The following is a 27,973-nucleotide window of genomic DNA, read 5'->3' as shown; positions in this document are numbered from 1 at the left end:
CGCTAACACCATAGCTGTACTGTAATATTATTAAAGTGTACATAAAAGCAACCAGCGACTTCGTTTCAACTTAATTCCATTTGGAAACAACGCGCATATACATGTAGTATACACAAATTTTGTGTGCAGATCTTAATCATTTTTCCCTTTTATCTCTTACCATCGAACGATGCGATTTTATTTGTTGTTATGTTCGACACTGAGCGAACATGTTAAATTCTTATGTAATTTTTAAAATAGGTTCGTACGACAATAAACCTGAACTTTCTCACAATCCTTTGTTCATTATGTTTTAGAATGCATTTGACTATCATAGTGAAAGAGAAACTGATGATACATTGTTTAAAAAGAAATGTTACAATTTGATAGTTCTTTTCAAATATTGGAAAAAACCTGAATTCACTACAGATTTGAACATTGAAGAATCAATAATATAGACTCACAATTCGATCTCAACTACAATGTTAAAAAATTTCCCCATAAAATTCTGTGTCCAGCAATAATTTGTAACTAGTATTAGTCTCTTACTAGTCAGATTTTATTTCATCGCTATTACTGTGTATAATATCGCTGTTGTATGAGAAAAGTTAATGAGACGTTAATCGCCGGTGATATTAAGTTTAACACCTAATATTAGAGATACGTTAAGTAGAATATTCATAATCTTTCTTTCTACCTAAGTACTTTCTATCGTGCTCACGATTACGCTGTGCTACCCTACATTTCACGAAATTACTATACACCATGCAATTACTTTGATTTACAATTTATAAAATGGTGGCCCCTTCTAAGGAACGACGTGCGAAATTTTACGACACTTGCACTAAAACCTTTCATTCAACGTTATTATAAAAACGATAGTAAACCTGATCTCCTTATAAGACAAACTGAAACTTTCGGAGAAGTACAAGGTGGTCAAAAATATGGGCTGCGATGTGAAAGTTTGCTTGTTTTTTTCTAAGCCCCTAACTACGTGCAAAGAGATTCAAAACACGTCGTGTTAGTCAATTGGTGCAGCTTGCGGGCTGCACAAATACAAGAGATACCCTAACTAAGGTGACAATTCTGATCGCTGGAGTATCCAGTCACACACACGTTAATTTACTACATAGAACTCTCAGTCTCGGTGATCCGAATCAATGCGATTGCGTGATTACGAGTACACTGCACTAGTTCGGGGTTTAAACTTCCCTGATGATATCGATAAGCCTGATCAAATCGTAAGAAGCTAAGGAAGATAATAAGATCAGCTGATAGAATCATTCGTCGAAGTTCACTGGTGGATCACGATGAACAATGGGGCTGGTCGGGATGTAATTAAGCTTCGCACCACGCAGCAGGCATTCTCGAACGTATCTTGCGAGCTAATTAAAATTCCATTTGCTAATTACGTGATACACGAGTTCACGGGTGCGTTGATGATCCAGGAATACAGTCGTTCGATGAATCGTGCCAACGGGAAAGCACGAAGCGAATTTTCCTTCGACAGCGACCGTAAGAAGGCTGCGTGGCTGGCTGTCGAAGGAGCAAAGGGAAAAAATTGCACAATGAAAATTTTCGCTAGGTTCGCGAATGCATGTTACGTGGATATTACTTCGAGGCTCGCGTCCCCCTGGTTAAGCATTCCTGTTCGTCGAGGTCGCGAATCGTTTCCAGCGAGCATGCACGCCGAGCTACGCCGAGCTACGTAAGATGCTAATTTCCCGAGAAAATTGCTGCTCGCATTCGCTCGGCTGAGTAAAAACTGTTCCCACGCCACCTTCGCTTGGTACAACCTTATTTTCCTCGACTGTTTTCACGGAGAACACGTTCATTGAACGGCAGCGCGAAACAGTTAAACGATAACAGCACGGCGAATAAGTGGGATGCGTTATCTAATTTCTTGATCAAATGTACGGCTGCTATAAATGAAGCAATTAAACTGGCGAGAGAAGTTATGTCTGTCTCTCTCGATTTAAGTATTTTCACTATGGCACGATGTCGAGTGGCTTGTGAAATGACTATTCAACATCCAGGTTACAATGTTCGCTCTATTTCCAGACTTTCGCTGTTGCTAATCATTGGACTGTTAATGTTTCTGCAGATAAACATTCCAAACCCCGCTGAAGATGATCGAAAATGTTTACGCAAAACTTTACACGCGCCTAGCAAATTTTAAATATCAAGTCTTTGCATTCGGATGACTTATATCAATTGCGGTACTGTCGAAATAAAAAACGTTTATTTCGTAAAATGTTTATCAATACACTTTTGTGCCAAATTCTGTTTGAAGAACTATCAAATCAATTAAAATGACTAAATTCTGATTCTCTCTTTTACAATTCCTGATATTATAAATATGTTTCCATGAGACATTTTTAAATTATCTTTTTTATTCAATCTTATAGTATAGAAATCGTATAAAAGGTTTCAATAAATCCATATCATCGTCATAAAACAGTATACATTGGTCACGTTTAAGACCTAATAGTTAATAGACTTGATTTGATATCTAGTATCTTGCGAATAAATACGTTCCTAATAAGTGGCCTAAAAAAATTCTTCGATAAGTTTTGAAGAAACTGCAAACTTTTTGTATTCTAATATATTTATGTTGAAAGAAAATCTTAACTTTAGCATTATTATTTATTCTATTTTCATGGGTATAAAGGAGATTATTATTTATTTTATTCAGTAACATTAATTTTAATAATTATATTAGAATATAAATAATCTTAAAATTTAGTGAAATTTATGAATAACATATACAATATATTTAGTAATTTAAAGATTAAGAAAATAAAATTTTTAAAAGTTCAAGTTAATAAATAATTTCTACAAAAGTTTGAAGAAAAATTGCCTCATGATATTTTTTTATAAAGTGTCACTTCATTTTCAATTTGCTTACAATTTGACTTACTTTGAACTGATCTACGTGAACAGCTTGTTCCATAAAGTTGCACAGTCTATCAGTCACGCAGTTCACGTAATAATGTGTACGAACATCTTCAGCAGATGAAGATATCAGATGACCGATCCTTATCGCGTGAGCTCTGATTGATGCCAGACAGCAACAGCGTTGGAAGAAACAACTATATGAGGCTCGATTTGCGAAACACCCCGAAACAGGCCACACGATCTTGCATCACTTTATGGGTGGAAGTTAAATTGCTAAAAACTTCGTAGAACTCTATCGACACGCGATCCATCTACGTACAAAAATACGTGTCGGGTTTTCTCGGATAACGTCGCGGTGGCTGTTAAGAAAGGCAAACGTAGATTCCGTTATTAAATCAATCGCTAAAGACTAGAAACACGTTGCGCAAATTGAAAAAAAAAATATACATAGAACTTGTTCACGTTGTGCGTGTTGCCAGCCAAATTTAATACACTTACTTCACATTCATACGTGAATTTGAAAATCAAAGGTAGAAAGTATGCTAAAGAGTTTTCGGCGCGGTTTTTTCTGTTTTTTGGTTCCGTAACGTAAAAGTTCCGACGAAACGGCGTAAATCGATAAGGCATTAGCAAATATATGTATCGGAGAACGCTGGCACAACACTAGAACGGAAATGGAAAAGTTGTGAACTGCTCGAGGTGGTGCACTTCTTTTTTCTTCGCGAAACAAAAATGGAAGCGTTTCCGAAACAGAGATAAAAGCGTGCGCGATGAAACTGCGAATGTTTATGCATTCACACGAAAGTCGAAACACAAGCGTACTATTTTTTTGTTTCTAAAGCGTAGAATCCTTCACCGTCGAGGCAGAATACCATACGTGACGTAACAATGAAATTTCGACGTGGATTTCGCGAAAATCATTTATAAAAGAGAAGCTTTGAAACTTTAATTCAAAATAATATAGTTGTCCAGTTTTATGTACATTTCCGTGTTTTTTTGATATTTGTGGAGGTGTGCCTAGAGAATTCCAGGGTTGCTATTTCCAAACACGCACGAGCTAAATTTGAACTGAAAAAAATCTGTAAAAGTTTGTTTGAGCCATGTATGCAGATGAAATTTGGTAGAACCGTTTCAAATAACAACGCGAACAGCGCGGAATAAAGGTGAAATTTGTCAGTGAAAATTGGACGAGCAACAGCAGTCTAATCGCGACGATGCGTGATTTAACGATTTTCACACTAGATTTACGGAGCACAAAAAACAGCTGTTTTATATTAATTTATAAAAGTAACGATAAGACATTTATTCTGATTTTTCACAAGTGTTATTGCAACATTTGCCGTGAGTAACATATAAATTTAGTATATAACTCGTACACGTATCTTTACGATACCAATAATCGCAAATTAAAAAATTAGTGACCCGTCATTTCGACGGATTCCGTAAATCTAGCGTTAAGTTATGGTTACCGCGTACGTGGGACGTAACCGATTAACCATACGGACAGGCAATATTCTCCGCAACACTCCAAGAGTTATCGAGCGCTAATGTCAAGCAGAATGCTCGCGAGACGGCACGTTTAAGCAGCCAAGCGTTTCTGGCTGGCGAAGTAGCACGCTTTATATCATGCCGAGAGTTTCAAAAGTTTCGAGACTTTTGAAACCGAGTGAATGCTCGGAGCCATATATCACGGCAGCGGTGGCTCGTGACAATTGAAATGATTGTATTCCCAGCGCTTACGAGTTTATGGAGTGAATTCTTCGGCAGGTAATATTTTCCGCAATACTCGAATAATCATTGCCGCCAGCGCGAGGGCGGTATACACGAGAAAACGATTCTCTTAAGTAGTCAGGCGTAGGTACCTGTCGAGAGAACTTGCTCGGCTCGTAACACGCCGTGAGTTTCAAAAGTTTAAAGACTTTCGAGAGATCGAGCGAGTGCCCTCTCGAAGTAGTTTGATGGCAGGGCGACGTAGAATCGAACGGGTCACGGAATTGCGAGATCTCGAGTGGCCGCCGAACAAAACTGTTCAATTAAACGGGCAAGGTGCACGGAATAAAGAGTCGCGATGTCCGAACGTCGCGTCGCACAATGCGTCGATTAGGGACAAGAATAAAAGAGATCAATTTACGTAAGAGTTGCAACAGAATTTATAGACATGCTCGTGAATAGTAGGGGTAGTTTGCCTGACAATAGACATTTCAGTTCCTGTCAATAGACATTTTGGCTTCGAAGCAGTGATAATATTTACCGTTACAGACAGATCTTTATTTTCTTATTTTCAATGCGGTGTGTTGCTGAAGGTAAGTTGTACTCTTCATTTTAATTTGTCCCTTTATTTCCTTCTGTATTTCCTTTAACCTTTTAGGTACGGCTGAATTCTGCTGGAATTCGGCAGAGTCTGACATGTACTGTAGTACAGAATCTGATACTGTATGTATTCCGTCTGTATATTGTTAACACTGTTGTAAATCGATGTGAAGACAAAATAAGTGTGAAACAATGGATATGAAGACGATTATTTAATTCAAACGGTGAACGAGTGAGCTACCAGAGTGAGCTACTAGAGTGAGCCACTATAGTGGCACGTCCTGTCTAAGAGGTTATGTTCCATTGGTACCTTAAAGTCATAAGATTTTTGAAACTAAAAATTGGACTATTCTAAAACACACAACGAAACTTCCTCTTCATTCTGGCTGAATATCTTCATGAATGTATCTTCTAAAACGTTGCATAAGAATCAGCTGCCCACATTCGTCGTTTGTTTTTTATAACTATTTACATATATCCAAACTTATTTTGAATTACAAGATTATTCTGAGAATATTCATGCAACTATAATTCCAAAAAAATATTGTGATCATTATCGTGCGAAATTAAGCCAAAGATGGAAAAAATCGAACAGAACGCTGGGCCACTTTCTAAGACGAAATCAAACGTGATTAAATCCTATAATGGAACTGCAAAATTTTGTAGCAAATGCTACGCAACGAAATTAAAAGAAAATTAATTAAATTAATTAGGTACACTTTCAAATTTTCCTTCTAATATTATTATGCGTATAAAATGGTTATGTATATTTGTTAAAATATAAGGTTCTTATAATAAAAATGCTAATCCTTTGCACTCGAGTGGTGACTCTGAGGCACCATTAAAATTGTTAAATCATGTTCCAAGATAACTTTTATATTATAAAAGTTTAGATGTAAAAAAAATGGTTAAAGGTCTAATTGTTGTTCATACAACAATCACAACAACAGTCACAAGACTAAATTTGTTGTGCATAAAATGCACTTTGTCGTATAAAATGGAACTATCGTAAGTCAAAAAAATTAATTTAGATTTACAGTTAAATTGGCTTCGAGTGCAAAGGGTTAATATAATACGTAATTATACAGAGTTATGTTATAGGCTGAAATTCATAGTATAACCGAGTAGAGCGTGATTCTACGTGAAAAAAAAGATAAGAAAAAAAATGTAGTATAACATTTTTTTATCCGGGGCTTCGTTTTAGAGAAAATCGACTTGAAAGTTTGTTTATCTTCGTAAAGGATTTGGTTGACGTCTGCTCTTCTACCGCAGTTGGCTCCGTCCGAGATAATATTTACAAACATTGACAATGATGCAAACATTCCGTTTACTACAATCTATTGGTCAGAAGAAGTTCGTCGTTTCGGCAGAGGGGCAATGGGGTATTCCGCTCGCTCCGCCTCATCCACACGCCCGTAGTCACCACTTTTCTATGACCTCACGAAACCCATTTCTATCGGGGGATTGGTCGCCCGCTCCACCCAATCACGTCTCTTGCTCAGCGCGTAACTTAGCCAATAATAATCAAAAGCCAGAAAATTGTAAGCGGGCAACCGAATCCCCTTGCCCCTTGCCCCTTGCGTCATTAAGCATATGCGTAGTGTTTCTTGAAAACGAAGCCCCGGATAAGAAAATGTTATACCAAATTTTTTTCTTATCTTTTTTCACGTAGAATCATCCTCTGCTCGGTTGTTGTACGAATTCCGAACCGCCCTGTATTGTAACTTAACTTTTAATTCATACGTTCGTCTTACAACGTCTCTTGCATGTCTCTTTCGATTACTATGAATGATATTCAAAAGTGTTACAGAAAAAGTGATATGAGTTTTGTGGAGTTGTTTTTGTAAACAACATATGAATGTTATGTTTCTATTCAAATAAGATTTTTACGTATTTCATAATGTGAACACTGGATTTCGATTTACGATTTCATTTTTTCAACTTATAAATACAAATTCGTAATCGGAGGTCGCGCAAACGTTCTGACCCTAGTTTTCGTAAAAATCAAGTCACTTTTTCGTATACTTGTCTGCCGTAAATTCTAAGTCCAGATTCGCGTAATCGGCGTCCTCCGATCACAAATGCTCAATGAAATCCGCGTCGTCTTTATGTTTTGGCTACGTTCTCGATATCTGGGAACACAGTGCGTTGCGCCGTATCGGTGGATTTTCGTGGGGCATTCTGTCTTCCGAGCGAACCGGAAAGCCCGGGCAAATGCCGGAGGACGAGTGGATGTTCAAAGCACGTAGACCGGGTCCGCGATTAATCACGGAAAAAGTTTATCGGTCGTAAGCGAGCGACGGGGTGAAACAAGGGCGGGAGGTGGGCTATTAATCTGAAGTTGATGAACCCGCCTGCGTCCGGCCGATTCTCGCGACTTTCGAAATTGGAGAACTCTTCTCTGCCCCGTTCGGATTCGTCTTCCGTCGCCGGCGTAATTAAAGGGACGAGGTCCTCGGAGCGAAAACAAAATGTGACGGTTTCGAGGCAAAAACTTTTCCTCGATCGCCTTACACTCCCACGGCCATTCTTCTCCGTCTTTTATCCCCCCCCCCCCGGTACCCCCTCGACCGTTCTTCCAACCGGATTCCGGATCGCGTATCTGTTTCCATTTTTATTCCCGGCCGAAGGACGGACAGGCGAACGGGCTCCTCGGTTAATCGAAAAATTTCTCGATAACTGGCAGGAGCCCGGCGCGGACGAGCCGAGGCACGTACGATTTAATTGAACGATCCCGATCAAACGAAGAATTAATTCCGCGCGACGACGACCCGACATCGCGGCCGTACCTTGAACGTAAGCCGATCGAGCTCCCAGTCCGTTGATAACGCGGGCACAATGGACACCAGCTATTCTACCGAACGGAATTTATAGGACGCTATTGAATGGACGGTATTGAACGATGAAAATATTTGTCGCTGGCTGCGATTAAAATTATTTCGTCGAGCCAGCGCGCCAGCGTTTTCAAGAGCCGACGAAATTGAAGCGAGGAGCACGAACAATCACGAGGACCGACGGACAACTTTTTTATTTTTATCGGAATTGGATCTGGGATTTGTGTAAAAAGAGCGGTATATATACAGGCGCATGTACAATAAAAATGTCTCTGCAAAAGGCGCGACTGTATAGTCGGAGTTATTCCTTTTCAGGAGAGCATTCGCATTGGCGAATTATTTTCTAAACATTTCTCTAACCGTTCTGACAATTCGAATTTTATAACGCTCTATACAATTCTGTGTCCAGAGATGCACAATCTTTATTCCGTGATAGAGTAAATCGTTAATATAGTTGTTTTTTTTAATGCTTTCGTGAGATACTTTTTAATTACTCATTTCAACTTGTATTCCACTAAAAATTATATGAAGTTTGAATAATTCACCGAATTATCTAAGTAGTCTTTAGTGGAAGTAAATTCGTTGTTCATTTATAACTAAAATTTGCGTTTCTAAATTCACTGGTTTCCAGTTGTATGAATTATTTGAAACCCATACAAAACTATCGGACTACAGGAGATTAGCGGAATCTATTTTATTTATATCAATCGACTAATGAATAATTACGAACATTCACGAATCTATTTCGAAAAGTTGGAATCTTCGATATAAATGAAGTTCCATTCGTCCAACAAACGATTAGCGAACGGTACAATCAGGTTTCCGAAATGACTAGAATTCAGAGGATCAAAAATCCAAGAGTTTCTTCCACGATAAAATCCCGAACGCGATGAAACTCGAGAAAAGCCAGTTCGCGAGTATTATTTTCGCGGAAAGTTTTAAATCACGCTGAGAAGAGGCGTAGTTTCGCTTAAGATTCCCCGACTTATTCCTCCTTGAGCCATTACAGAAAGTAGAAAAACCTGGTTAAATGTTATTTATTCAGGACTCGGCGTGCCGCGGGGTCGGCGAACCAGATTAGAAGATAAATAATCGCGCCATTACGGACGGAGAGTAGTCGCGAATTAACCCAGAAAGTCAGCGAGCGGATCACCGACGAAATTGAAACGATGGCAACTCGCTCGACGGAAGAAGCAATTCGTTCGCAATCGTCTATTTCATTCATCGATAGCAGATTGTATTGCGGGCACGAGTGCCGCGCGTTACCATTGCCTTTCTTCCCATCGCATCCGGCAGACCGACGACCGACTACCGCCGTGGCGCGCCACGCCGAAAGAATCCGTCGTTCGTCTTCGTGTATGAGAACGATCAATCGTGCCACCCGGTCTCTCCCTTTTACCCATAAGAGGCTCCGTACGTCGTGGAATTTGTTCCTGTTCGCAGAGAGAACCACGAAACTCTTCCACAGTCAAAGAATGCCGTTCGTGCGGGAACGGGGAAAGAAAGAACGGAGGAGCTTCGTGATTTCTCTCCTTGGAAACACCATTCACGACGATGCGACGAGCCAAACAACACGTTGTCGACTAAAGATGCCTCGCACGATTCACCGCACTGCTTGGCGACCGGAAATATTTTTTAAAAATGCGCGTGCGCCTCGCACTGTTCAGGCTCCCACGTTTTCATTTGTCAGACGGCGTACAAGAAATCAAATTTATTTCGCGTTGTAACCAGAAGGCAGATCTTTATGTAAAATTAAAATTTTCCAAGATGATTGTCAGAAACAGAAATTGAATAAAAGTGAATGGTTTCTTTCGATAATTTGTATATTTCGAAGAAAACAATGTTACAATATTATTAAATTCTTCGGATGTCTTGAGAATTTTCAGCTTAGTCATTCTTGCCATAAATGCATAAAATCGTAATTGTAGATATATTCTGAAAATTTTTTGAAAGACTGTAAAGAGTCATGTGATGTTAGAATTTTGTATTATTCAAACACGTTTTAGAAAGTAATCGGCTCAGTTTAAAGCAATCCATATGCAAAACGGTTTACTGTATTAACCCCTTTGCAATTACAATAATTAAAAGATTTTCGATTCTAATAATTTCCTAGAAGAAGAAGCAAATATACAGGATGTCCCAAAATTATGGTATTTCCGGGAAATGTGGGGTTCCTGAGATCATTTGAAGTAACTTTCTCCTTTACAAAAATGTCCTCCAAGGCATCGTTAACGAGTTATCAACGAAAAACACTAACCAATGAGAAACAAGCTCGGCTAGCGCGAGGCGGCCGATCCAACGAGCGTACGGAGCCCAGTTTCGTTCATTGGCTCGGCCGCCACGCGCCAGCTGATCCCGCCTCTCATTGGTCACTGTTTTTCGTTAATAACTCGCAAACGAAGACGCGGATCGCATTTTCGCTAACGAAAAAGTTACTTCAAATGATCTCATGAATCCCTCAGTTCCCAGAAATACAGTAATTTTAGAACACCATGTATATTTATTGTGTGTCCACATTTAATTGAGTGCTTAAAAATTGACGAGAAAAGAGCAGAATTTGATTTCGACTTAAAGGGAATGTAACAACAACATTCATAATACTGATAGGTTATTACTAAAAGTCTCCATCACGAATGGAGAGTCGGCATCAAAATACGCCAAGGTGTCAATCAGTACAGATTAAATTCGACACTGTAACTGCTGAACTGTTCCACTGTCCAAACATTCACGTCACTCTACTTATTTTGGCTAATCGATGCTCAGTTCATGCATAATAAAAGCAGAAACTAGGTATCATATCTATGCATGATAATTATGCACAAACAATGTAAATAGATCATATTGCAACGTGTTGATTCGATTTAGATTACCAAGCTGAGGTATCACACAGCTGGTGTGCTAAACTACCGCAGGCCCAAATTTTATTATTTATTATTATTTAATTTATTTATTTAATTTATTTAATTTATTTAATTTATTTTATTTATTTTATTTATTTTATTTATTTTATTTATTTTATTTATTTTATTTATTTTATTTATTTTATTTATTTTATTTATTTTATTTATTTTATTTATTTTATTTATTTTATTTATTTTATTTATTTTATTTATTTTATTTATTTTATTTATTTTATTTATTTTATTTATTTTATTTATTTTATTTATTTTATTTATTTTATTTATTTTATTTATTTTATTTATTTTATTTATTTTATTTATTTTATTTATTTTATTTATTTTATTTATTTTATTTATTTTATTTATTTTATTTATTTTATTTATTTTATTTATTTTATTTATTTTATTTATTTTATTTATTTTATTTATTTTATTTATTTTATTTATTTTATTTATTTTATTTATTTTATTTATTTTATTTATTTTATTTATTTTATTTATTTTATTTATTTTATTTATTTTATTTATTTTATTTATTTTATTTATTTTATTTATTTTATTTATTTTATTTATTTTATTTATTTTATTTATTTTATTTATTTTATTTATTTTATTTATTTTATTTATTTTATTTATTTTATTTATTTTATTTATTTTATTTATTTTATTTATTTTATTTATTTTATTTATTTTATTTATTTTATTTATTTTATTTATTTTATTTATTTTATTTATTTTATTTATTTTATTTATTTTATTTATTTTATTTATTTTATTTATTTTATTTATTTTATTTATTTTATTTATTTTATTTATTTTATTTATTTTATTTATTTTATTTATTTTATTTATTTTATTTATTTTATTTATTTTATTTATTTTATTTATTTTATTTATTTTATTTATTTTATTTATTTTATTTATTTTATTTATTTTATTTATTTTATTTATTTTATTTATTTTATTTATTTTATTTATTTTATTTATTTTATTTATTTTATTTATTTTATTTATTTTATTTATTTTATTTATTTTATTTATTTTATTTATTTTATTTATTTTATTTATTTTATTTATTTTATTTATTTTATTTATTTTATTTATTTTATTTATTTTATTTATTTTATTTATTTTATTATTATATTAACCCCTATCGAAGATTCATTAACAACCATACAACGAGACATCTCCCTTTCACGTGTGAGACTGGAATAGAAATCACGTCTACTAGAGATTTCACCTAAAATAACAAGGAGTCAAAATGTTTCATTTCTTTCTCGTTTAGCTTGTCAGAAATGTTTCCCGGAAGCAGTCCGAGAAAAGTGTCAACGCGTCGGCTGAGTTTTCCGTGCGGCACGAAGTTCGCGTCGATATCCAGCACAAGACGTATTTCTTAAAAATCAATGACCCACAAGAGAAAGATATATTTATTGGTATCACGCGAGGCCAACCGGTGCGGTGTGCACTTTCCGCAGATACAGTGCTGCACGGGCGCCATAACGGCGAACACTTTCCGGAGATTGTGCCGGTAGGCTCGGCCTCGAGTTCCCGGGATAAATTTCGCACGGTCCTACCGACGATTTTCCTTCGGAAATTCACCGGGAACGACATTACTTCCCCCTATTTTTGCCGTCTTATTGAGCTACTGCTCTCCGCGAACGCATTACCCTACTTCCGGAGTTTAAGTAAAATTTAATGTCGGAGCTCGACGATCGAGCCCGTAACACGCCAGAGATTGTTGTTTCGTATGCAAACGTTTTCGTTTCGTATTACAATGTAGCCGGGATTCCGGCGGCGGATTCGGCGGTCTTATTTAAATTAATCGACTTAGCGGATTACTCAATTAAATTAAAACGAGCTTGCTTTAAGCGCCCCGCGAAAGCATCTAAATCTATGTTACGACAACCGGTGTATCGTAAAGTGTCAGCACTACCGAGGTAATTGAATGGAGTGTTAACCGACGAAACGTTTACCTGATACGTTGATGGCTGCACTATATTGCGTAGCGACGGTTACAATAGAAATTGATGTCACAGGAAGCTATTGTGGAAATTTCATATAGACTCACACGAATCCGAAAGTCATTCTCACGATTTTAACGCGGTCGAATGCTCAACTTCAAGAATTTTCAACGCTTTAGAAGCTTTGTGAATGATCCTTGTGTAAAATGATTATGGCTTCACTTCAAATATAATGATGCATTTTTTTGTAACATTCTGAAGATTCAAGCATGTACGTCGACTGCCACGTCATCCATATATGGGTGACGTAATTATATCCGTGATTTCGAAATTAATTTTTACATTCCAAGTCTGGGATGTGGTCTGGGAATAATTTATAATCAACGCAAAAGTAATTATTCACCTAATTTTGAATTTTATGTGAGATTTATTTCACAGATTCGATAAAATGTAAATACGGTATAACAGGTAGTAATGTTCAGTGATTAACGTCTCTACATCCGATGGTAAATGCGTTTTATGTTCCCGAAGTTATTTTATTATTTTTGCGCACTCTTCTACATTGTCGAGTAAACAATACTACGTAACATCGACTGACATTTTGAATTTAACGGAAGCGATACTATAAATTGTAACGGCCCCTAAATGCACGTATATTTGTAGCCTCTGATTTTTGCACCCTTGCTCCGAGTTAATATAATAAATTGTATAATAAATTATGTAATATATTGTAATAAATTATATAATGTAATGTAATGTAAGTGTAATGTAATGTAAATGTAATGTAAATGTAATGTAAATGTAAATGTAATGTAAATGTAATGTAAATGTAATGTAAATGTAATGTAAATGTAATGTAAATGTAATGTAAATGTAATGTAAATGTAATGTAAATGTAATGTAAATGTAATGTAAATGTAATGTAAATGTAATGTAAATGTAATGTAAATGTAATGTAAATGTAATGTAAATGTAATGTAAATGTAATGTAAATGTAATGTAAATGTAATGTAAATGTAATGTAAATGTAATGTAAATGTAATGTAAATGTAATGTAAATGTAATGTAAATGTAATGTAAATGTAATGTAAATGTAATGTAAATGTAATGTAAATGTAATGTAAATGTAATGTAAATGTAATGTAAATGTAATGTAAATGTAATGTAAATGTAATGTAAATGTAATGTAAATGTAATGTAAATGTAATGTAAATGTAATGTAAATGTAATGTAAATGTAATGTAAATGTAATGTAAATGTAATGTAAATGTAATGTAAATGTAATGTAAATGTAATGTAAATGTAATGTAAATGTAATGTAAATGTAATGTAAATGTAATGTAAATGTAATGTAAATGTAATGTAAATGTAATGTAAATGTAATGTAAATGTAATGTAAATGTAATGTAAATGTAATGTAAATGTAATGTAAATGTAATGTAAATGTAATGTAAATGTAATGTAAATGTAATGTAAATGTAATGTAAATGTAATGTAAATGTAATGTAAATGTAATGTAAATGTAATGTAAATGTAATGTAAATGTAATGTAAATGTAATGTAAATGTAATGTAAATGTAATGTAAATGTAATGTAAATGTAATGTAAATGTAATGTAAATGTAATGTAAATGTAATGTAAATGTAATGTAAATGTAATGTAATTATCACAATCAATTATTAATAATCATGTGCATATTTCGCCAGTAGATTATGACAATGGATCCATTTCAATTTTCGTGACAATTATGTTAAAGTAAGTTTGTCGAATATAGAGCATGTCGTAAGGCGAACTAATCAAAAGAATTATTAACGCAATTACAAAGGAGATAGTCTGAAATTGGGCAGAATGCATGCATGGTGTTTTAAATTCACTATTATATCAAGTACGAAATTAAACTTTGATAAGTTCGAACAAAGCATTTCTGCACCAACGTTTCATTTGCATAAAATCTTGTTTACTTGTTCCAAGTTTTTTTGCAGGATACTTTATCCGAGCATGTGACGGTAACACCTGTACAAAGACGGGAAGGGAAATAGTCAGAGTTTGGTTGCAAGATATGGAAACGTAGAAAGCTGGAATAAATATTGGAACGGGGATAAGGGAAGGAGCGACGAATTATGCGGGCATGTGGAAGAAACGTAAGAACGTATGCTGCTGAGATGTAGATTTAGAGGGAAAAAACGTAAAGGTCGAAGACGTAGTCAGTTGCAGGTAAAGCGAAAAAATAACGAAACGACTGACGGAAGCAGAGAATAAAAAAATAGCAAATAATGGCGTGTACGATAATACATGTGGATGGGTGTGCAAGAAGATTAGATATAAAATATTACATTTTGCAAACGCAGTTCTTGCTAGTGCTATTAAAGCCGGAGGAAAATAAAATGTTACATAAATACAGCAGAAAAGTAAGTGTGGACCAAAATACTGTTGTCATATTTTGTATGCACAATACTTTGCAATTTTTTCTAAATTTGTATTATGTAATGTTTTATTAAATTGCATAATATATTTAATTAAGATGTATAATAAAATTATTGGTTGTGCTCAAGTAAGATCAAATGTGTTCATTTTCGACATAAAAATGTATAACGTTGCAAGATGAAATAAAAGAGACCAAATAAGAATGTGGGTTGATCAATAATGGTTCCTAGTCATTACAGAAAAAGTTTACAAGTTAAGAGTTACAATTTAAAGATTATAATCTATCTATGTATTAAAATAACGTAATATGTTATGTCATTAATAATAAAAATTATGGAGCATTATAATGTAATAAATGCTGAAATGTATTCGCTGACATTAACGCTCTTTATCTAATTACAATTTCTTCAAATTTATGGAATTTTATAGAAATTATATGGGAGAAATAACTTTCAGTATAGAAAATTATATGCAATTTTATAAAATTTATTGCAATATTTTCTAATACTAAATTAAAACGGTATATCACATTCGATTCAAAAGTATTCCTCGTTTTTGGAAAACAATTGCTTATTTTGATCGAAATTCGATGTACACTTTTCCGACGTCCCATCAGAGAAATATCGAGAACTTTATTGGATCATTTGCTCATAAACCATCCGGGACTCTCGGGTGCTTGTGTGATAGAGCCGACGAAAATATTCCAGCGATACATGTATGCGCTCTACGCGGCAGCCTTCGTAGCTTTATCTGGTTTCCGGATCGTTTGGCGAACAGGCCATTTTCGTTCGCTCCCCAGCCGTGGGGGTTTAAAGAGCCGCGACACGTGAACAAACTTGCGGGACGCTGAGGCACGAGTGGAATTCATGTAAGCGATAATCCGCGGCGAAACTTCGTCGGCGCTGCTGGGTGCGCGCACCGTGATTCCGGAAACGTCTTGCAAGCGCGAGGTACGCGCGACGAAAACGAGACCGGCTTCCGTTCGGGCAACGAAAATTCGTCGACACACTTTCTCATCGGTGAACTCTAACCGGGACACAGTGTCAAGCGGGTTGAAGAAGGGAAGCACTGAGAAGAAAAGGTGAGAAAACAGAAAAAAGAAAACCAGAAAGATTCTTAGGAAGAAGCTCGGAGCAGTTCCGAGTGGCGAACTGGGGCCACGAATTGCAGTGGACGCTCGATAAGCAGTCGCTTTTCGGGCTGCAGCCGATCTTTTGCTGCGAGCTGCTACTGATCGGGTAGACATTCTCGCTGTTTTTGTTTGCTCGTTCTTTCGTCAACTGTTCGCCTTAATTATCTTCATCGAGTGGGAACTCCACATTTCCTTTTTAATACGAAGTATCGAATTTTTAACACATTTTTTTTCTGAGAAAACGAGTGGAGTTAATCTAGAACGTGGTACGTGTTTTTACTAGATTGTTGTTTTTTACTAAAAATTTTCTATTTCGTTTATAGTCGCTCACCTTAGTATCAGAATATTAGATTGTAAACTTTAGACAAATTGTTGACGATCAAACTGTCATAATTTCGTAAAGCCGTACGACAAAAAACCTGGACTCACTTTAAAACTTGAAGCTTCTACTTTCGTAATCTATTGTTCATTGTTTTTCTAAAAATTTTTTATATAACATGGTGGTAGGAAAACTGAAAATTCTTCTTGAATCAACAAACATTGGCAAATTATATTGTAGTTAAATCTAAATAATTTAAAGATATGTGATATCATCTATAAAATGTCTGTATTATCAACGGTACTGCAGCAATAATTACAAAGAAATTCTTGAGACGTTCAAAAGCTAATTCATTGTTCTAACTTCACTTTTAACCCCTTCAGCTTTTATTACGGTCTATATTACTTATTTTATTACTATTGTATTCACATTGCATGGATGTCATTCAAATTATATTACTAGCACTTTCATTACATTCATATCATAAATTATACAAATTATTCGTATCATAAATTACATAAAGGTCGTGATAAATCAAATTTTCCACAAATAGCATAAAATTAAACAATATGGCTCTCGTGCCATGCACGGACTGAACGTTTGGAGTATTAACTAAATAATATACTACTGTGATCAAAAAGTAAGGTGAATTTGTTTATAAAATGTAAATTCTTTATTTATTCTTCCAAATCAATTTCATCCCCTTCAAAGTAATCCCCGTCCGATAAAACGCACTGTTTCCGACGCTTTTTCCAGTCCTCGAAACAGTCGGAATAGTCTTTTTCCGGTATAGCCTTCAAGACCTTCTTCGATTCGGTTTTTATCTCCTCAATCGTGTCAAAACGGCGTCCCCGCATTGGCTTTTTGAGTTTGCTGAATAACCAGAAGTCGCACGGAGCCAAATCAGACGAATACGGTGGTTGCGGAACGATATGAGTCGAGTTTTTGGCAAAAAAGTCGCGAAGAACCAATGCAGTATGACATGGCACCAATCGAGACTTGACGCGTTTGAGACACAAAACATCCTTCAAAATGGTTTGGACTGAGCCAAATGATATTCCAACACTATCAGCGAGGTCTCTTATTGTCAATCGACGATTTTCAAGCACCAAATCTTCGATTTTTTGGACGTGGCCCTCGTCGGTAGACGTTGATGGTCGTCCAGAGCGCGGCTCGTCTTCAACGCGTTCTCGGCCCGCTTTGAACTCGTTGTACCACTTATAAACGTTTTTTTGTGCCATAGTTTGATCACCAAAGGCCTTCCGCAACATTTTCAACGTGTCCGCACAAGAATATTCGTTCCGCAAACAAAATTTGATGCAAGTTCTTTGCTCAACAAAATCACCCATTGTAAAAATCGAAAAATTCACTTTTGGTCGTTTACTAAAACACGTGTAACTCGGAGATAATTAAACCTTTTAACAAACAGACGCTTGGCAATTGTTATAGACAGTCCTACCAACCTAGGAAAAAAACAATTGCCTGCCTTCCTAATGTCCGGGAGTTTTAAATGACAATTTCACCTTACTTTTTGATCACAGTAGTATCTTTCACGTATCTGTCAGGAGAGTTCAAGAGTCGTGGATTTCTATTTATTTAGAGCCCGAACAACTAAAGTCCAGTTCGAGATCACCGTGCAACCCGCTGAAAACGGGAGGAACAGTTTTTACGAATGACGATCGGCCGAACATGTCCGATTGCCGAGCAGCACATATTTCTGTGGCGAATCGTTAATTACGACCCGACGCGACGTCCCGCTAGTCGTGTGCATTGGCTCGCCCTTTGACGCATGTGGAAAGGGAGATACGAGGATCGCACTCGGACGAAATAAAACCAGCCTCCTGTACGATGCGATCGATGAACCGAGCCCGACCGACAACATTTTTCTGTTTACCCGACTTCGTCCGTCGGGACGGCCACTTCTTTCGCGAAGCGTCCATTTCGCGGGATTGCGAAAGTTTGCCGTATCATTAGCGGTACAACGGTATAGTAGAACGCGCGATGATAATCTGATAGGACCTATCGCAGTCGAGAATTTTAGAAATACGCTAGAATGTTCGAAGGTCGCGCAAAAAAGTGGTCTTTATCGTTAATTAACTTTGCGTTAGCGGATCCTAGATTTCGCAACGGTGATATTGTCAGTGACAGTGATTAGACCAGATTAGATCAGAGAAATTAGCTTTTCATCCATTTCTATTCTTGATCATTCGTATCTCAAAAATATTCACTCGACCACAGTAATCATATTAACCCTTTCGCGCCGAGCGCCGCATATACGCGGCATCAACTCGACGACCTGTGGGTACGGGCGCCGCATATATGCGGCATCGAAATGAAGTGTATACAGAAGACGCAGACGTGTAATTTGTAGCAAAAATGATAAAAATTACGGATTCGCGGTACGAGTGCAAAGATTGCAATGTTGGTCTTTGAATAGATACTTGCTTTCAAATATATCACACGGAATTATATTATTAGTTTTTACATATTATTATATTTTAATCATTTTCGTCTTAATAATTTTCGTAATTATATTTCCGGAGCGAGTTTCCGTTCGGTGACGGTACTTCGGCGGATGGAGCTGCCGTAGCGAAAGGGTTAAATGAAGTTTGAAATCTGGACACAGAATCGGGCCACCTAATCATAACCGCCACGGCGATCGGTATATTTACAGGGTTATTCAAAAGTTCCTTTAGGATGTTGAATGAGACATTGAGATTAAAAATTCTAACCTACAATTATAGACAATTTCAACGATGGAGTCGTATACAATGAAAGGGAGCGTTAGAGTGATTCAAATTTATTTTAAAAATCAGTGTTCAATAAAAAATACCCATCATAAATTACGTGACTTTTTCGGCATACATAATCGTCCACCTGAGCAAACAATTTGAAATTTGGTTGAAAAATTTGATAAAACTGGATCTGTTCGTGATGTTCATGAAAACATTGCTGCCGTTCGTGAAAGCGTTGCTAACGAACCATCAACATCAATTCCACCTCGTTCTCAAGAACTGAAAATTTCTTATGGCAGTTTGTGACGAATTTTGCATAATGATTTGCATTTGCATCCTTACCAAATTCAATTTACACAAGAATTGAGAGATAGTGACAATTTGTAACGCCGAAATTTCGCTGAATGGTTGTTAGAACATCGTTTAATTGATGCATTGTTTTCACACGACATGATCTTCAGCAATTGAAACTCATTTCACATTAGACGGGTACGTCAAGAAACGCAATTGTTGCATATGGGAGATGAAAATCCAAGAGTCATTCAAGAAAAAAAGCGCAATCAGTACGTTCTTTTTCGAAAACGAGAACGAAGATGCAGTTAAAGCGAATGGTGCACGTTATAATGAAATGATTATTGATGGCTGAAATTAGATGGAATCGACATAAGCAATGTTTATTTTAAAGAAAACGGAGCTACGCCACAGAAAACGCGTGAAAACATCACTTCATTGCGATCGAAATTCAATGGTCGATCAGTTTCAAGAAATGGTGATGTGAATTGGCCACCTGGTTCGTGTGATTTGACCCTATTAGACTCTTTTCTTTAGGGTTATTTGAAAAGCAAAGTTTATACCAACGAACCAGGAACAATTCGTGACTTAACCCTTTGCAGACGAGTGGCGACTCTAAGGCGCCACTAAAAATTGTTATGTCACGTTTGAAAATAATGTTAACGTTATCAAATTTTCTTTATATTTATGGAACTCTCAATAGCGTAATTGTTGCACGAGCTACAAAATTCTATTTCGTATAAAACGGAAACACTATAGGTCAGAGAAACTATTTTAAATTTCGAGTTAAAATGGCTCCGACTGCAAAGGGTTAAAAAACACCATGAGAAACGAGATGGATGAATTAAACGAGCAATGTATGCCAAAACGTTATCATAGATAATATTTGATAATTAAATAAAAAAAAACAATAAAATTCAAAACAGTTTGTTTTTATCTTAAAAAAAACTTCCTACAGTTTATTTTGCATAATCCTGTATTACTGGACTTTTTATATCATTAGTCATTTCATTAGTCCTTATTACATCGGGATGAGAAAATAGCTTGCTTCGTCGACTGTTGTTAATAACCTCTCAAATTCTCATGATCTGCAAGTACTGTAACCCTATACAAGCCAAAAATTCAATTAGGTGCATAACGGAGCATACATGCGTAGTTTCCGTGGACTAAAATATTTGTATGATACTCGAGAGCAAAAATAATTAACTTAAATCGGTCTAAATTTGTTGTTTAACAATATACATGGTAGAACATGGTTTCAACAATGCGGTGAAGTATCGTATGAGATTAGCGCGAAGCACGTCTCGTTAATTTAAAAACAGCCTCGGACGGCGTCGATTGGCGCAAGCTCCTCCTCCGTTGCAAAATCCGGAGCTAACTAGCCTGATTACGTTACACGCTTTATCGTTGTTACCTCGCCGAGCTTCTTCCAGCCCGGCCGAAAGCGAAAATAGAAGAAACGAGGAAGATATATCTCGAGAACGTGATCTCGAAGCGTTCTCCGTTTAATCTTCCGACAATTGCCAACAGGAAGGCTACAACGTGATCAACACATCTTTCGAAACAGCGCTGATATAATTAGTCAGCCGATTAAATTGAAGATCCATAATGCAATATTATCGTAATGAATCACTCAGAGATAGTATCAGAGTCAAACATTGGTCTTGCACAATACATAAAATGTCAAATATCTTGTGAAGTATTAAAATAAGGTCGTAAAGAGTTAGGACATATTATGCCACATGCTTTTTTCCTATATCGTCTTTTCCTATTTTTACTTAAAAAGAGCAGCATCCAGTTCCCGAAATCATCCTGTATAGTTAGCTCGGTTTCTAAAGTTGCGGAGTACCTCATGGATTTGATGATTGCCCTTGATTCGAGAAGCAACGTATCTAGGATCGTACGAAGTCGCTGCTAATAAGTTCGTTAATTTCCGTCTTCCGCGTTGGAATTCGAGAAATGCATGTTCAGATGGCAGCATAAATGTTTATGCACGTCGAACTAGTCATCGAGAAGGTTCTTCTGCAAACAGGCGACGCAAACAAATAACTTCTAACTCCGAAACACTCCGTAAGCTTCGAACATCGGCGAGCGGACCGCTCGCTTCTTTCGCTTTCCGCTTCCGCGTTTGATTCCCGACGTTCGGAAGAGAAACGTTCACCGGAAGGCCTCAAGGAACAGGTCCTCCTAAAGGAAGTAATTGAATTTTCATCGTATCCGGGGCGTACTCTGTGGAAGCCGAAATCCAAACGGCGCACGAGGAACCGCGCTCTAAACAGTTTCGCCAAGTTAAATCCCGGCCTCGGCTGTCCGCTTTGAGGTGGTCGTGATTCACGAAATAAGTAAATTTCTCGAATAACATTAACCGTTACCCTCAGCCGATTCCGCGGTCCACCGGTTCGCCAATAGATGCGGTTTTAAGGCGGCACCGACCCTCGCGATTTCAGGCTGCCGCCCATTGAACAGCACCGCATATGGACGACACCGGATCAACTTTAACACCCACCCGTCATAACATCGACATTTCTCTGTATCAGAATGACAGCAGCGAGATTCTCAGCAAGAATATTTCTTACAAACAATCTTTTCGTTGCATACTCTTTGAAAATCATTTCTTTTGTTATATTTGAAATAGAAATAACCAAATACATATACAGAGTGTCCCAAAATTATGGTATTGCCGGCAAATGAGAGGTTGCTGAGGTGATTTGAAACAACTTTTTCCTTAGCGAAAATGCAATCCGCGGCTTTCTTTACGAGTTATCCAGGAAAAACAGCGACCAATAAGACGCGAGCTCTCCTGGCGCGACGCGGCCGAGCCAATGAGCCGAACAGGGCTTCGACCGCTCGTTGGCTGGGCCGCGTCGCGCCAGGAGAGCTCGCGTCTTATTGGTCGCTGTTTTTCCTCGATAACCCGTAAAGAAAGCCGCGGATCGCATTTTCGTTAAGGAAAAAGTTACTCCAAATGACCTCGGAAATCCCTTATTTCCCGGAAATACCATAATTTTGGGACACCCAGTATATATGTATAATTATAATAATTACATATATATATATATATATATATATATATATATATATATATATATATATATATATATATATATATATATATATATAATTAATATTACATATTAATTATAAGTATACATATATGTATTTGGTTATCTCTATTTCAAATATAACAAAGAAATAATTTTCAAATAGTATGCAGTATATATATATTTCTTTTACTATATTTGAATATAACTATATCAATTGTTAACAACCATAAAAACAAGATGCAAGGCTCGAATAATCCTATCTTCTCTTCCCAAATTGTCCATTTTTGTGGTCAATCTGAACGCGAATTAAGGAGAAATTACTGTATTTCAGTTTGGAATGGATTATTTCCACTAGTTATTTCCCAATTTCATTTCAAATAACATTTGGCTGGGTCTGATATGTTTAATATGCGACAAATAGCATCAACGAGTTAACAATTAAATGCCGTTTTACAATTGACACCTGACCAACTTCAATGCGTTCACATTATTACAATATACATATATATATTTTAAACGTGGATGCTTCCACCAATCCGACGCAGCACAGTATCGACAATCTTTCGCACCGTCGCAACAGTACCGAGTTTCTTAACAAGAATACTCATAACGGAACATATTCCAACGGAAGAACGAATGCTGCCGGCTCGTTGTAATTTACGCTGGAGCACGAATAATGCACACGTGCCGGCCTAATGAAATTCATCGTGCGACGGATTTCCGCTTTATGAGCCCGTAAAATTCTTACTGCCGACCACGAGCTCCCATATAACGACGACTACCGAAGATACCACGGCTGTTCGAGGTTGCACTCGTGTGCAGTTTAATGCACCATCCACGTCGCGCCGTACTCTTGACCATTACACGACCACTGCTTCATGCCACGAACTCGCGTTCTATACGTGAAAGCCCTTGACACTTACTGCTCCCCATAATAATTTCAACACATTGCAAATTTTCTATCGATGCGCTCTACCGCGTTGACTGCGGAACGTCAGCTCCGAAAAGTCCTATAAAGTTACAGTAATTCAGTCGATAAAAACGAAAACGGGCAATAAAGATCCACCACACCGATTGCTGTTTCAATACGTTCGCGTTCGAAAAATATTGATGAAACTCGATTTACTCTAATCACAATAAAAAGTACAGTAAATTCTCTCTGATTGACGATCAGCTTGGAAAGAAAAATGGACAAGTTGGGAAGAAGGGATACCATTATTCGAGCCTTGCGGCTCGTTTTTATAGTTACCGATTATTAACAATAAAAACGAAATGCAAGGCTCAATTAATCGTACTTCCTCTTCCAAAATTGTCCATTTTTGTTTCCCAGCTTGGTGTCAATTAGGGAGAATGTACTGTACTTTCCAAACCTTGACGAAAATTCACATTTGATAGTGAAATTGTAGTATAGTATATCGTAAATAAATAGTATATTGACGCTTAGACCGCCACGTCGGTTATATATGACTGACAGTTTTATTCATTAAGTGGGACAATTTTTTATTGCAATCTATTAAGTTGAAGATTATTATAGAAGCAGTTGCTGCAATAAATCTTGTTCTCTTTCTAGTATTATATTATTAAACAAGTTATTCTGATTTCGTATGTATTTTATGGACACTAATGTGACTAACGATCACATTATCTTCGAATTAGTTTTTCTATTCTCGTCTTTTAAAATTGCGGGAATTAACTGTCACATTATTATTCAATTAGTTTTTCTGTTCTCGTCATTGGAAACGTATTAAGGTGACATGCCCAGTGAATTATTTAATTCCTTGAATGATATTATCGTAACTGTTTTATTACTAAGTTCATACGCTCCTGAACGCAATTCTAGTATTTTTGGATAGCTATTGCTTTTTTATAAAGCATAATATCAGATGAGCTAAAAAATATGCCAAACGATCAATAAATGAATACTTAATAAAATCGATACATTTTTATAAAACCACGCTCGCAAGATATCCATGGATAGCACAATAGAACTACTTTATAAATCTTCATGTAAAAAGTGTACGATAAACGTTGGAGGCTGTTGATTAATTGGACAAATCATCCTATAACCACAGGTCTGGCGCTGAAAAATCTGGTAACTTGAGCATCGATTCGCGATCATCTCGAATCGCGCGATCTTAAATGCGTTCGCCTGCATCGCGCATCGGTGCGATTGCGATCGCGATCGCGAGGCTCACGCGATCGAAAACCCGGGGCCCTCCTTCGACCAGCTTGAGATAGCTATCGCACCGCGAGTGTGAGTGTGTCACGGACTTGGTTCCAACGGACAGCAGAGGTTCGAAACGTGGTCGATGCACGACCTGGTTTTCCTGCATTCGAAATTTAAGTCTGTAATTCCATGCGGGAACGAAATTCGGTGGATAGCGCATAACGAAGACAGCGTGATGGCGATGCATAAAGTTTGATTGAATTTTAAGTGATCGCTGGAATTACCGAGACCTCTTATGTTCGTATATCCAAAGACTCGTCGTGGTCATATCGATCGTTGGAACAAGAAAAAATTGAACCTCTTAACCGTTATACCGAAATGAATTCGACGATTCTGTTAGGTCACCGTTTTTTGTGACTTTTCTGTTTGGTACCACTGTATCCCGAAATCTTTTCAAATCTATTCAAATCTATTCAAACACCAGTACTCATATTGGTTTATTCACTGCATCACAAGATTGAAGGATCATTAATGAACTTCATTTTTGAAATCTTGCAACTTCATATAATTCTGTAGACAAATATACAGTTATTATTATATAATAATTAACTTTATTATATATTTAATGATTTAATCATTAATCATATTATATATGATTATATAATTAGTTTTTCCAAAATTCATTATAATTGCAACTTTATACATAGTGGGAAATCTCCCAATTTCGAGAGGTTATATGTACAGGGTATTGGAGTCGGTTACTGTGGGGTGTGACCAACTATGGTTTGTTTTCGGACATGATTACTTTTATATTTATCAAATAAGGCATATTAAATTTTGTTATTCTTTCATTTCGTTTATTTTTCAATGACAAAATTTAACATATATTGTAAGTAAATTATGATCGAAAACGAACCAAAGGCGCAGCAATTGGTCAGCCCACGGTAACCGTCTCCACTACCCTATAAAGTTTCAACAAAATTGGCAATACCAGGCTTGTGCGCCATTGTTCTATTATCGTTCCACTGTGGAATTCAAGTGTACAAACATTTACTCCTGACCCAGGGATGTAACCCCTCCAAATGATTTTTCCAGTACGCACGTATGCGCTTAACATTCGTGCGACCAGTCTCTCGCAGTCGCGAAACAACAGTCCGCGCGGAAAATTACGTCGTCGAGTTCCTGGTACGCCAAGAAAAGCCGAGAGTGTGTGGGTTCGGGGCAGGTTCGAGGATGGAAGTTAACGAATCGCGAGGGTTTTTCTGACCGCGTGGCTACGCGGTTCCATAGCGGCGGCGGCGGCGGCGGCGGCGGCCTAATTCCGCGCGGGCTCGTTATGAGCCGCAGAGCCGCGCGCACTTGTTACCCACGGCAAATTTACATTTCAAAACCGCGCGCGCGGCTCGAGCGCCCAGCAAATGCACGTCGAAATTGACGTTGCGCCGGCCGTCGATTGAACTTCTCCGCGGGAATTACCTATTACCGACGCGGCCGCGGCGAGCTTATTTTTAGGAACGTTGCGCTCGTTTAACCCGCAATTTGCCGCGCTGCCCTCCTACCCTCGTCTACGTTCGTACACAGACCGAGCGGACCGGCCGAAAGCCACAACGCCGCGTCGGCTCCTGTTAACCACACAAACGGGAAACTTTTACAAGCACTTGAAGAATCGGCAGAATAGTTTATTGTACAGAGTGTTCTCGCTCCGCGACCCTTCGATCCACCTGCTGCACAAGTACAGTAATTTCTATTTCATTCGCGCTTAGATTGCGCATGGAAATGGATAATTTGAGAAAAGGAGATACAATTATTCGAGCCTCGCAGCATAGTTAACGATTGTCAACTGTGCCCATAATTATGAAAGTGGTCTAAGTCAAAATTTAAAAAAAAATGAATTTATCACTTATTTCACACGACATGATATTAAACTAAATTTATTCAATGTAATTTTTACGATATCGTCAAAAATGAACCTTTAGATAGTAGTTGTAATTACAACGTTATACGGAATTCATTTAGTGTTAATTATGAAAGTGGTCTAAGTCAACAATTTAAAGAAATTTTATAAACATAACTTGAAAATACCGCGTGGCCCTCTTTGTCGCGTTTCTAAACTACATAATAATGAAAATAAAAAATGCAAATTACTTATACAATCCTGAACATTACTATGAATTGATCGAAAATGGTAGAAAAAGAAATACATTTTCGATCAAACGAATGTCGCAGCCGAATTTTATTTCAACGAAATCACTTGAATAATCAATAACAAGGAGAGTAAAAAATACCGCGGGCGAATCTGTCTCTTGGCTAAAAATTCAATGGATGAGATTCTTGAAAAATGAACCTTATAAAATGTTTTATAAGACTTCTTTAGATGATTCTGAATTCCAAGTTTTGGATCTTTCACCTAAAAGAGGAAGACCAAAAATATACGAAAATATTCAATTACTTCCATTATACAACAACACTAGACCAGTAACGGAAGAAAAACATAAAGATCTTATGTGTTTACTACCATACATCCCTCCAGTTTTTCAGGAACATTTTAAAAATCTTAATAACTCGAAATTATGATAAAAATGGATTACTTTTTAAAAATGATTAATAAATGTTTATGAATTATTTCGTTAAAGTTGTTGTTTCAAATGGACCGTTTATTTTGAAAGTGGTATAAGTTCTTTTTTTTAAAGAAATTCAAAATGCTGAATCTGAGCTTGTATTGTCTAAATACCCCACGCAACGCCACTTACAATTTCTTTCGATGACATTGGACTTACACCGCTTTCAAAATAAACGGCTCGAATAAAGATCACAATTTTTTATTACTTTAAGTCAATTACAGGACATTCAGTTAATTTTGAAAATGGTCTAAGTCAATTCAAGCTTTAAAAACAACATTTTCCTATGAAATTCACACAAAATTTCATATCTATAATAAATTTCCATTAATCAAGACTAATAAAATTATAAATTAAAATG

General features: G+C 36.4%; 1 protein-coding gene and 1 long non-coding RNA gene across 4 annotated transcripts in view; one reads left to right on the top strand and one right to left on the bottom strand.

The window, feature by feature from the left end:
- The window catches only part of LOC117225138 (limbic system-associated membrane protein), a 186,175-nt gene that overhangs the window by 75,664 nt on the left and 82,538 nt on the right, over window positions 1–27,973 (bottom strand). The gene's annotated exons all lie outside the window — the stretch shown is intronic.
- The window catches only part of LOC143259988 (uncharacterized), a 76,759-nt gene continuing 64,955 nt past the window's right edge, over window positions 16,170–27,973 (top strand). The window contains exon 1 of the long non-coding RNA XR_013034051.1: window positions 16,170–16,387. This is a non-coding gene — a long non-coding RNA (uncharacterized LOC143259988). The remainder of the gene's footprint in view (window positions 16,388–27,973) is intronic.

The sequence above is a fragment of the Megalopta genalis genome, chromosome 8, assembly GCF_051020955.1.
Source record: "Megalopta genalis isolate 19385.01 chromosome 8, iyMegGena1_principal, whole genome shotgun sequence".
NCBI lineage: Eukaryota > Metazoa > Arthropoda > Insecta > Hymenoptera > Halictidae > Megalopta > Megalopta genalis.
This window is presented reverse-complemented; position numbering and strand designations above follow the sequence as displayed.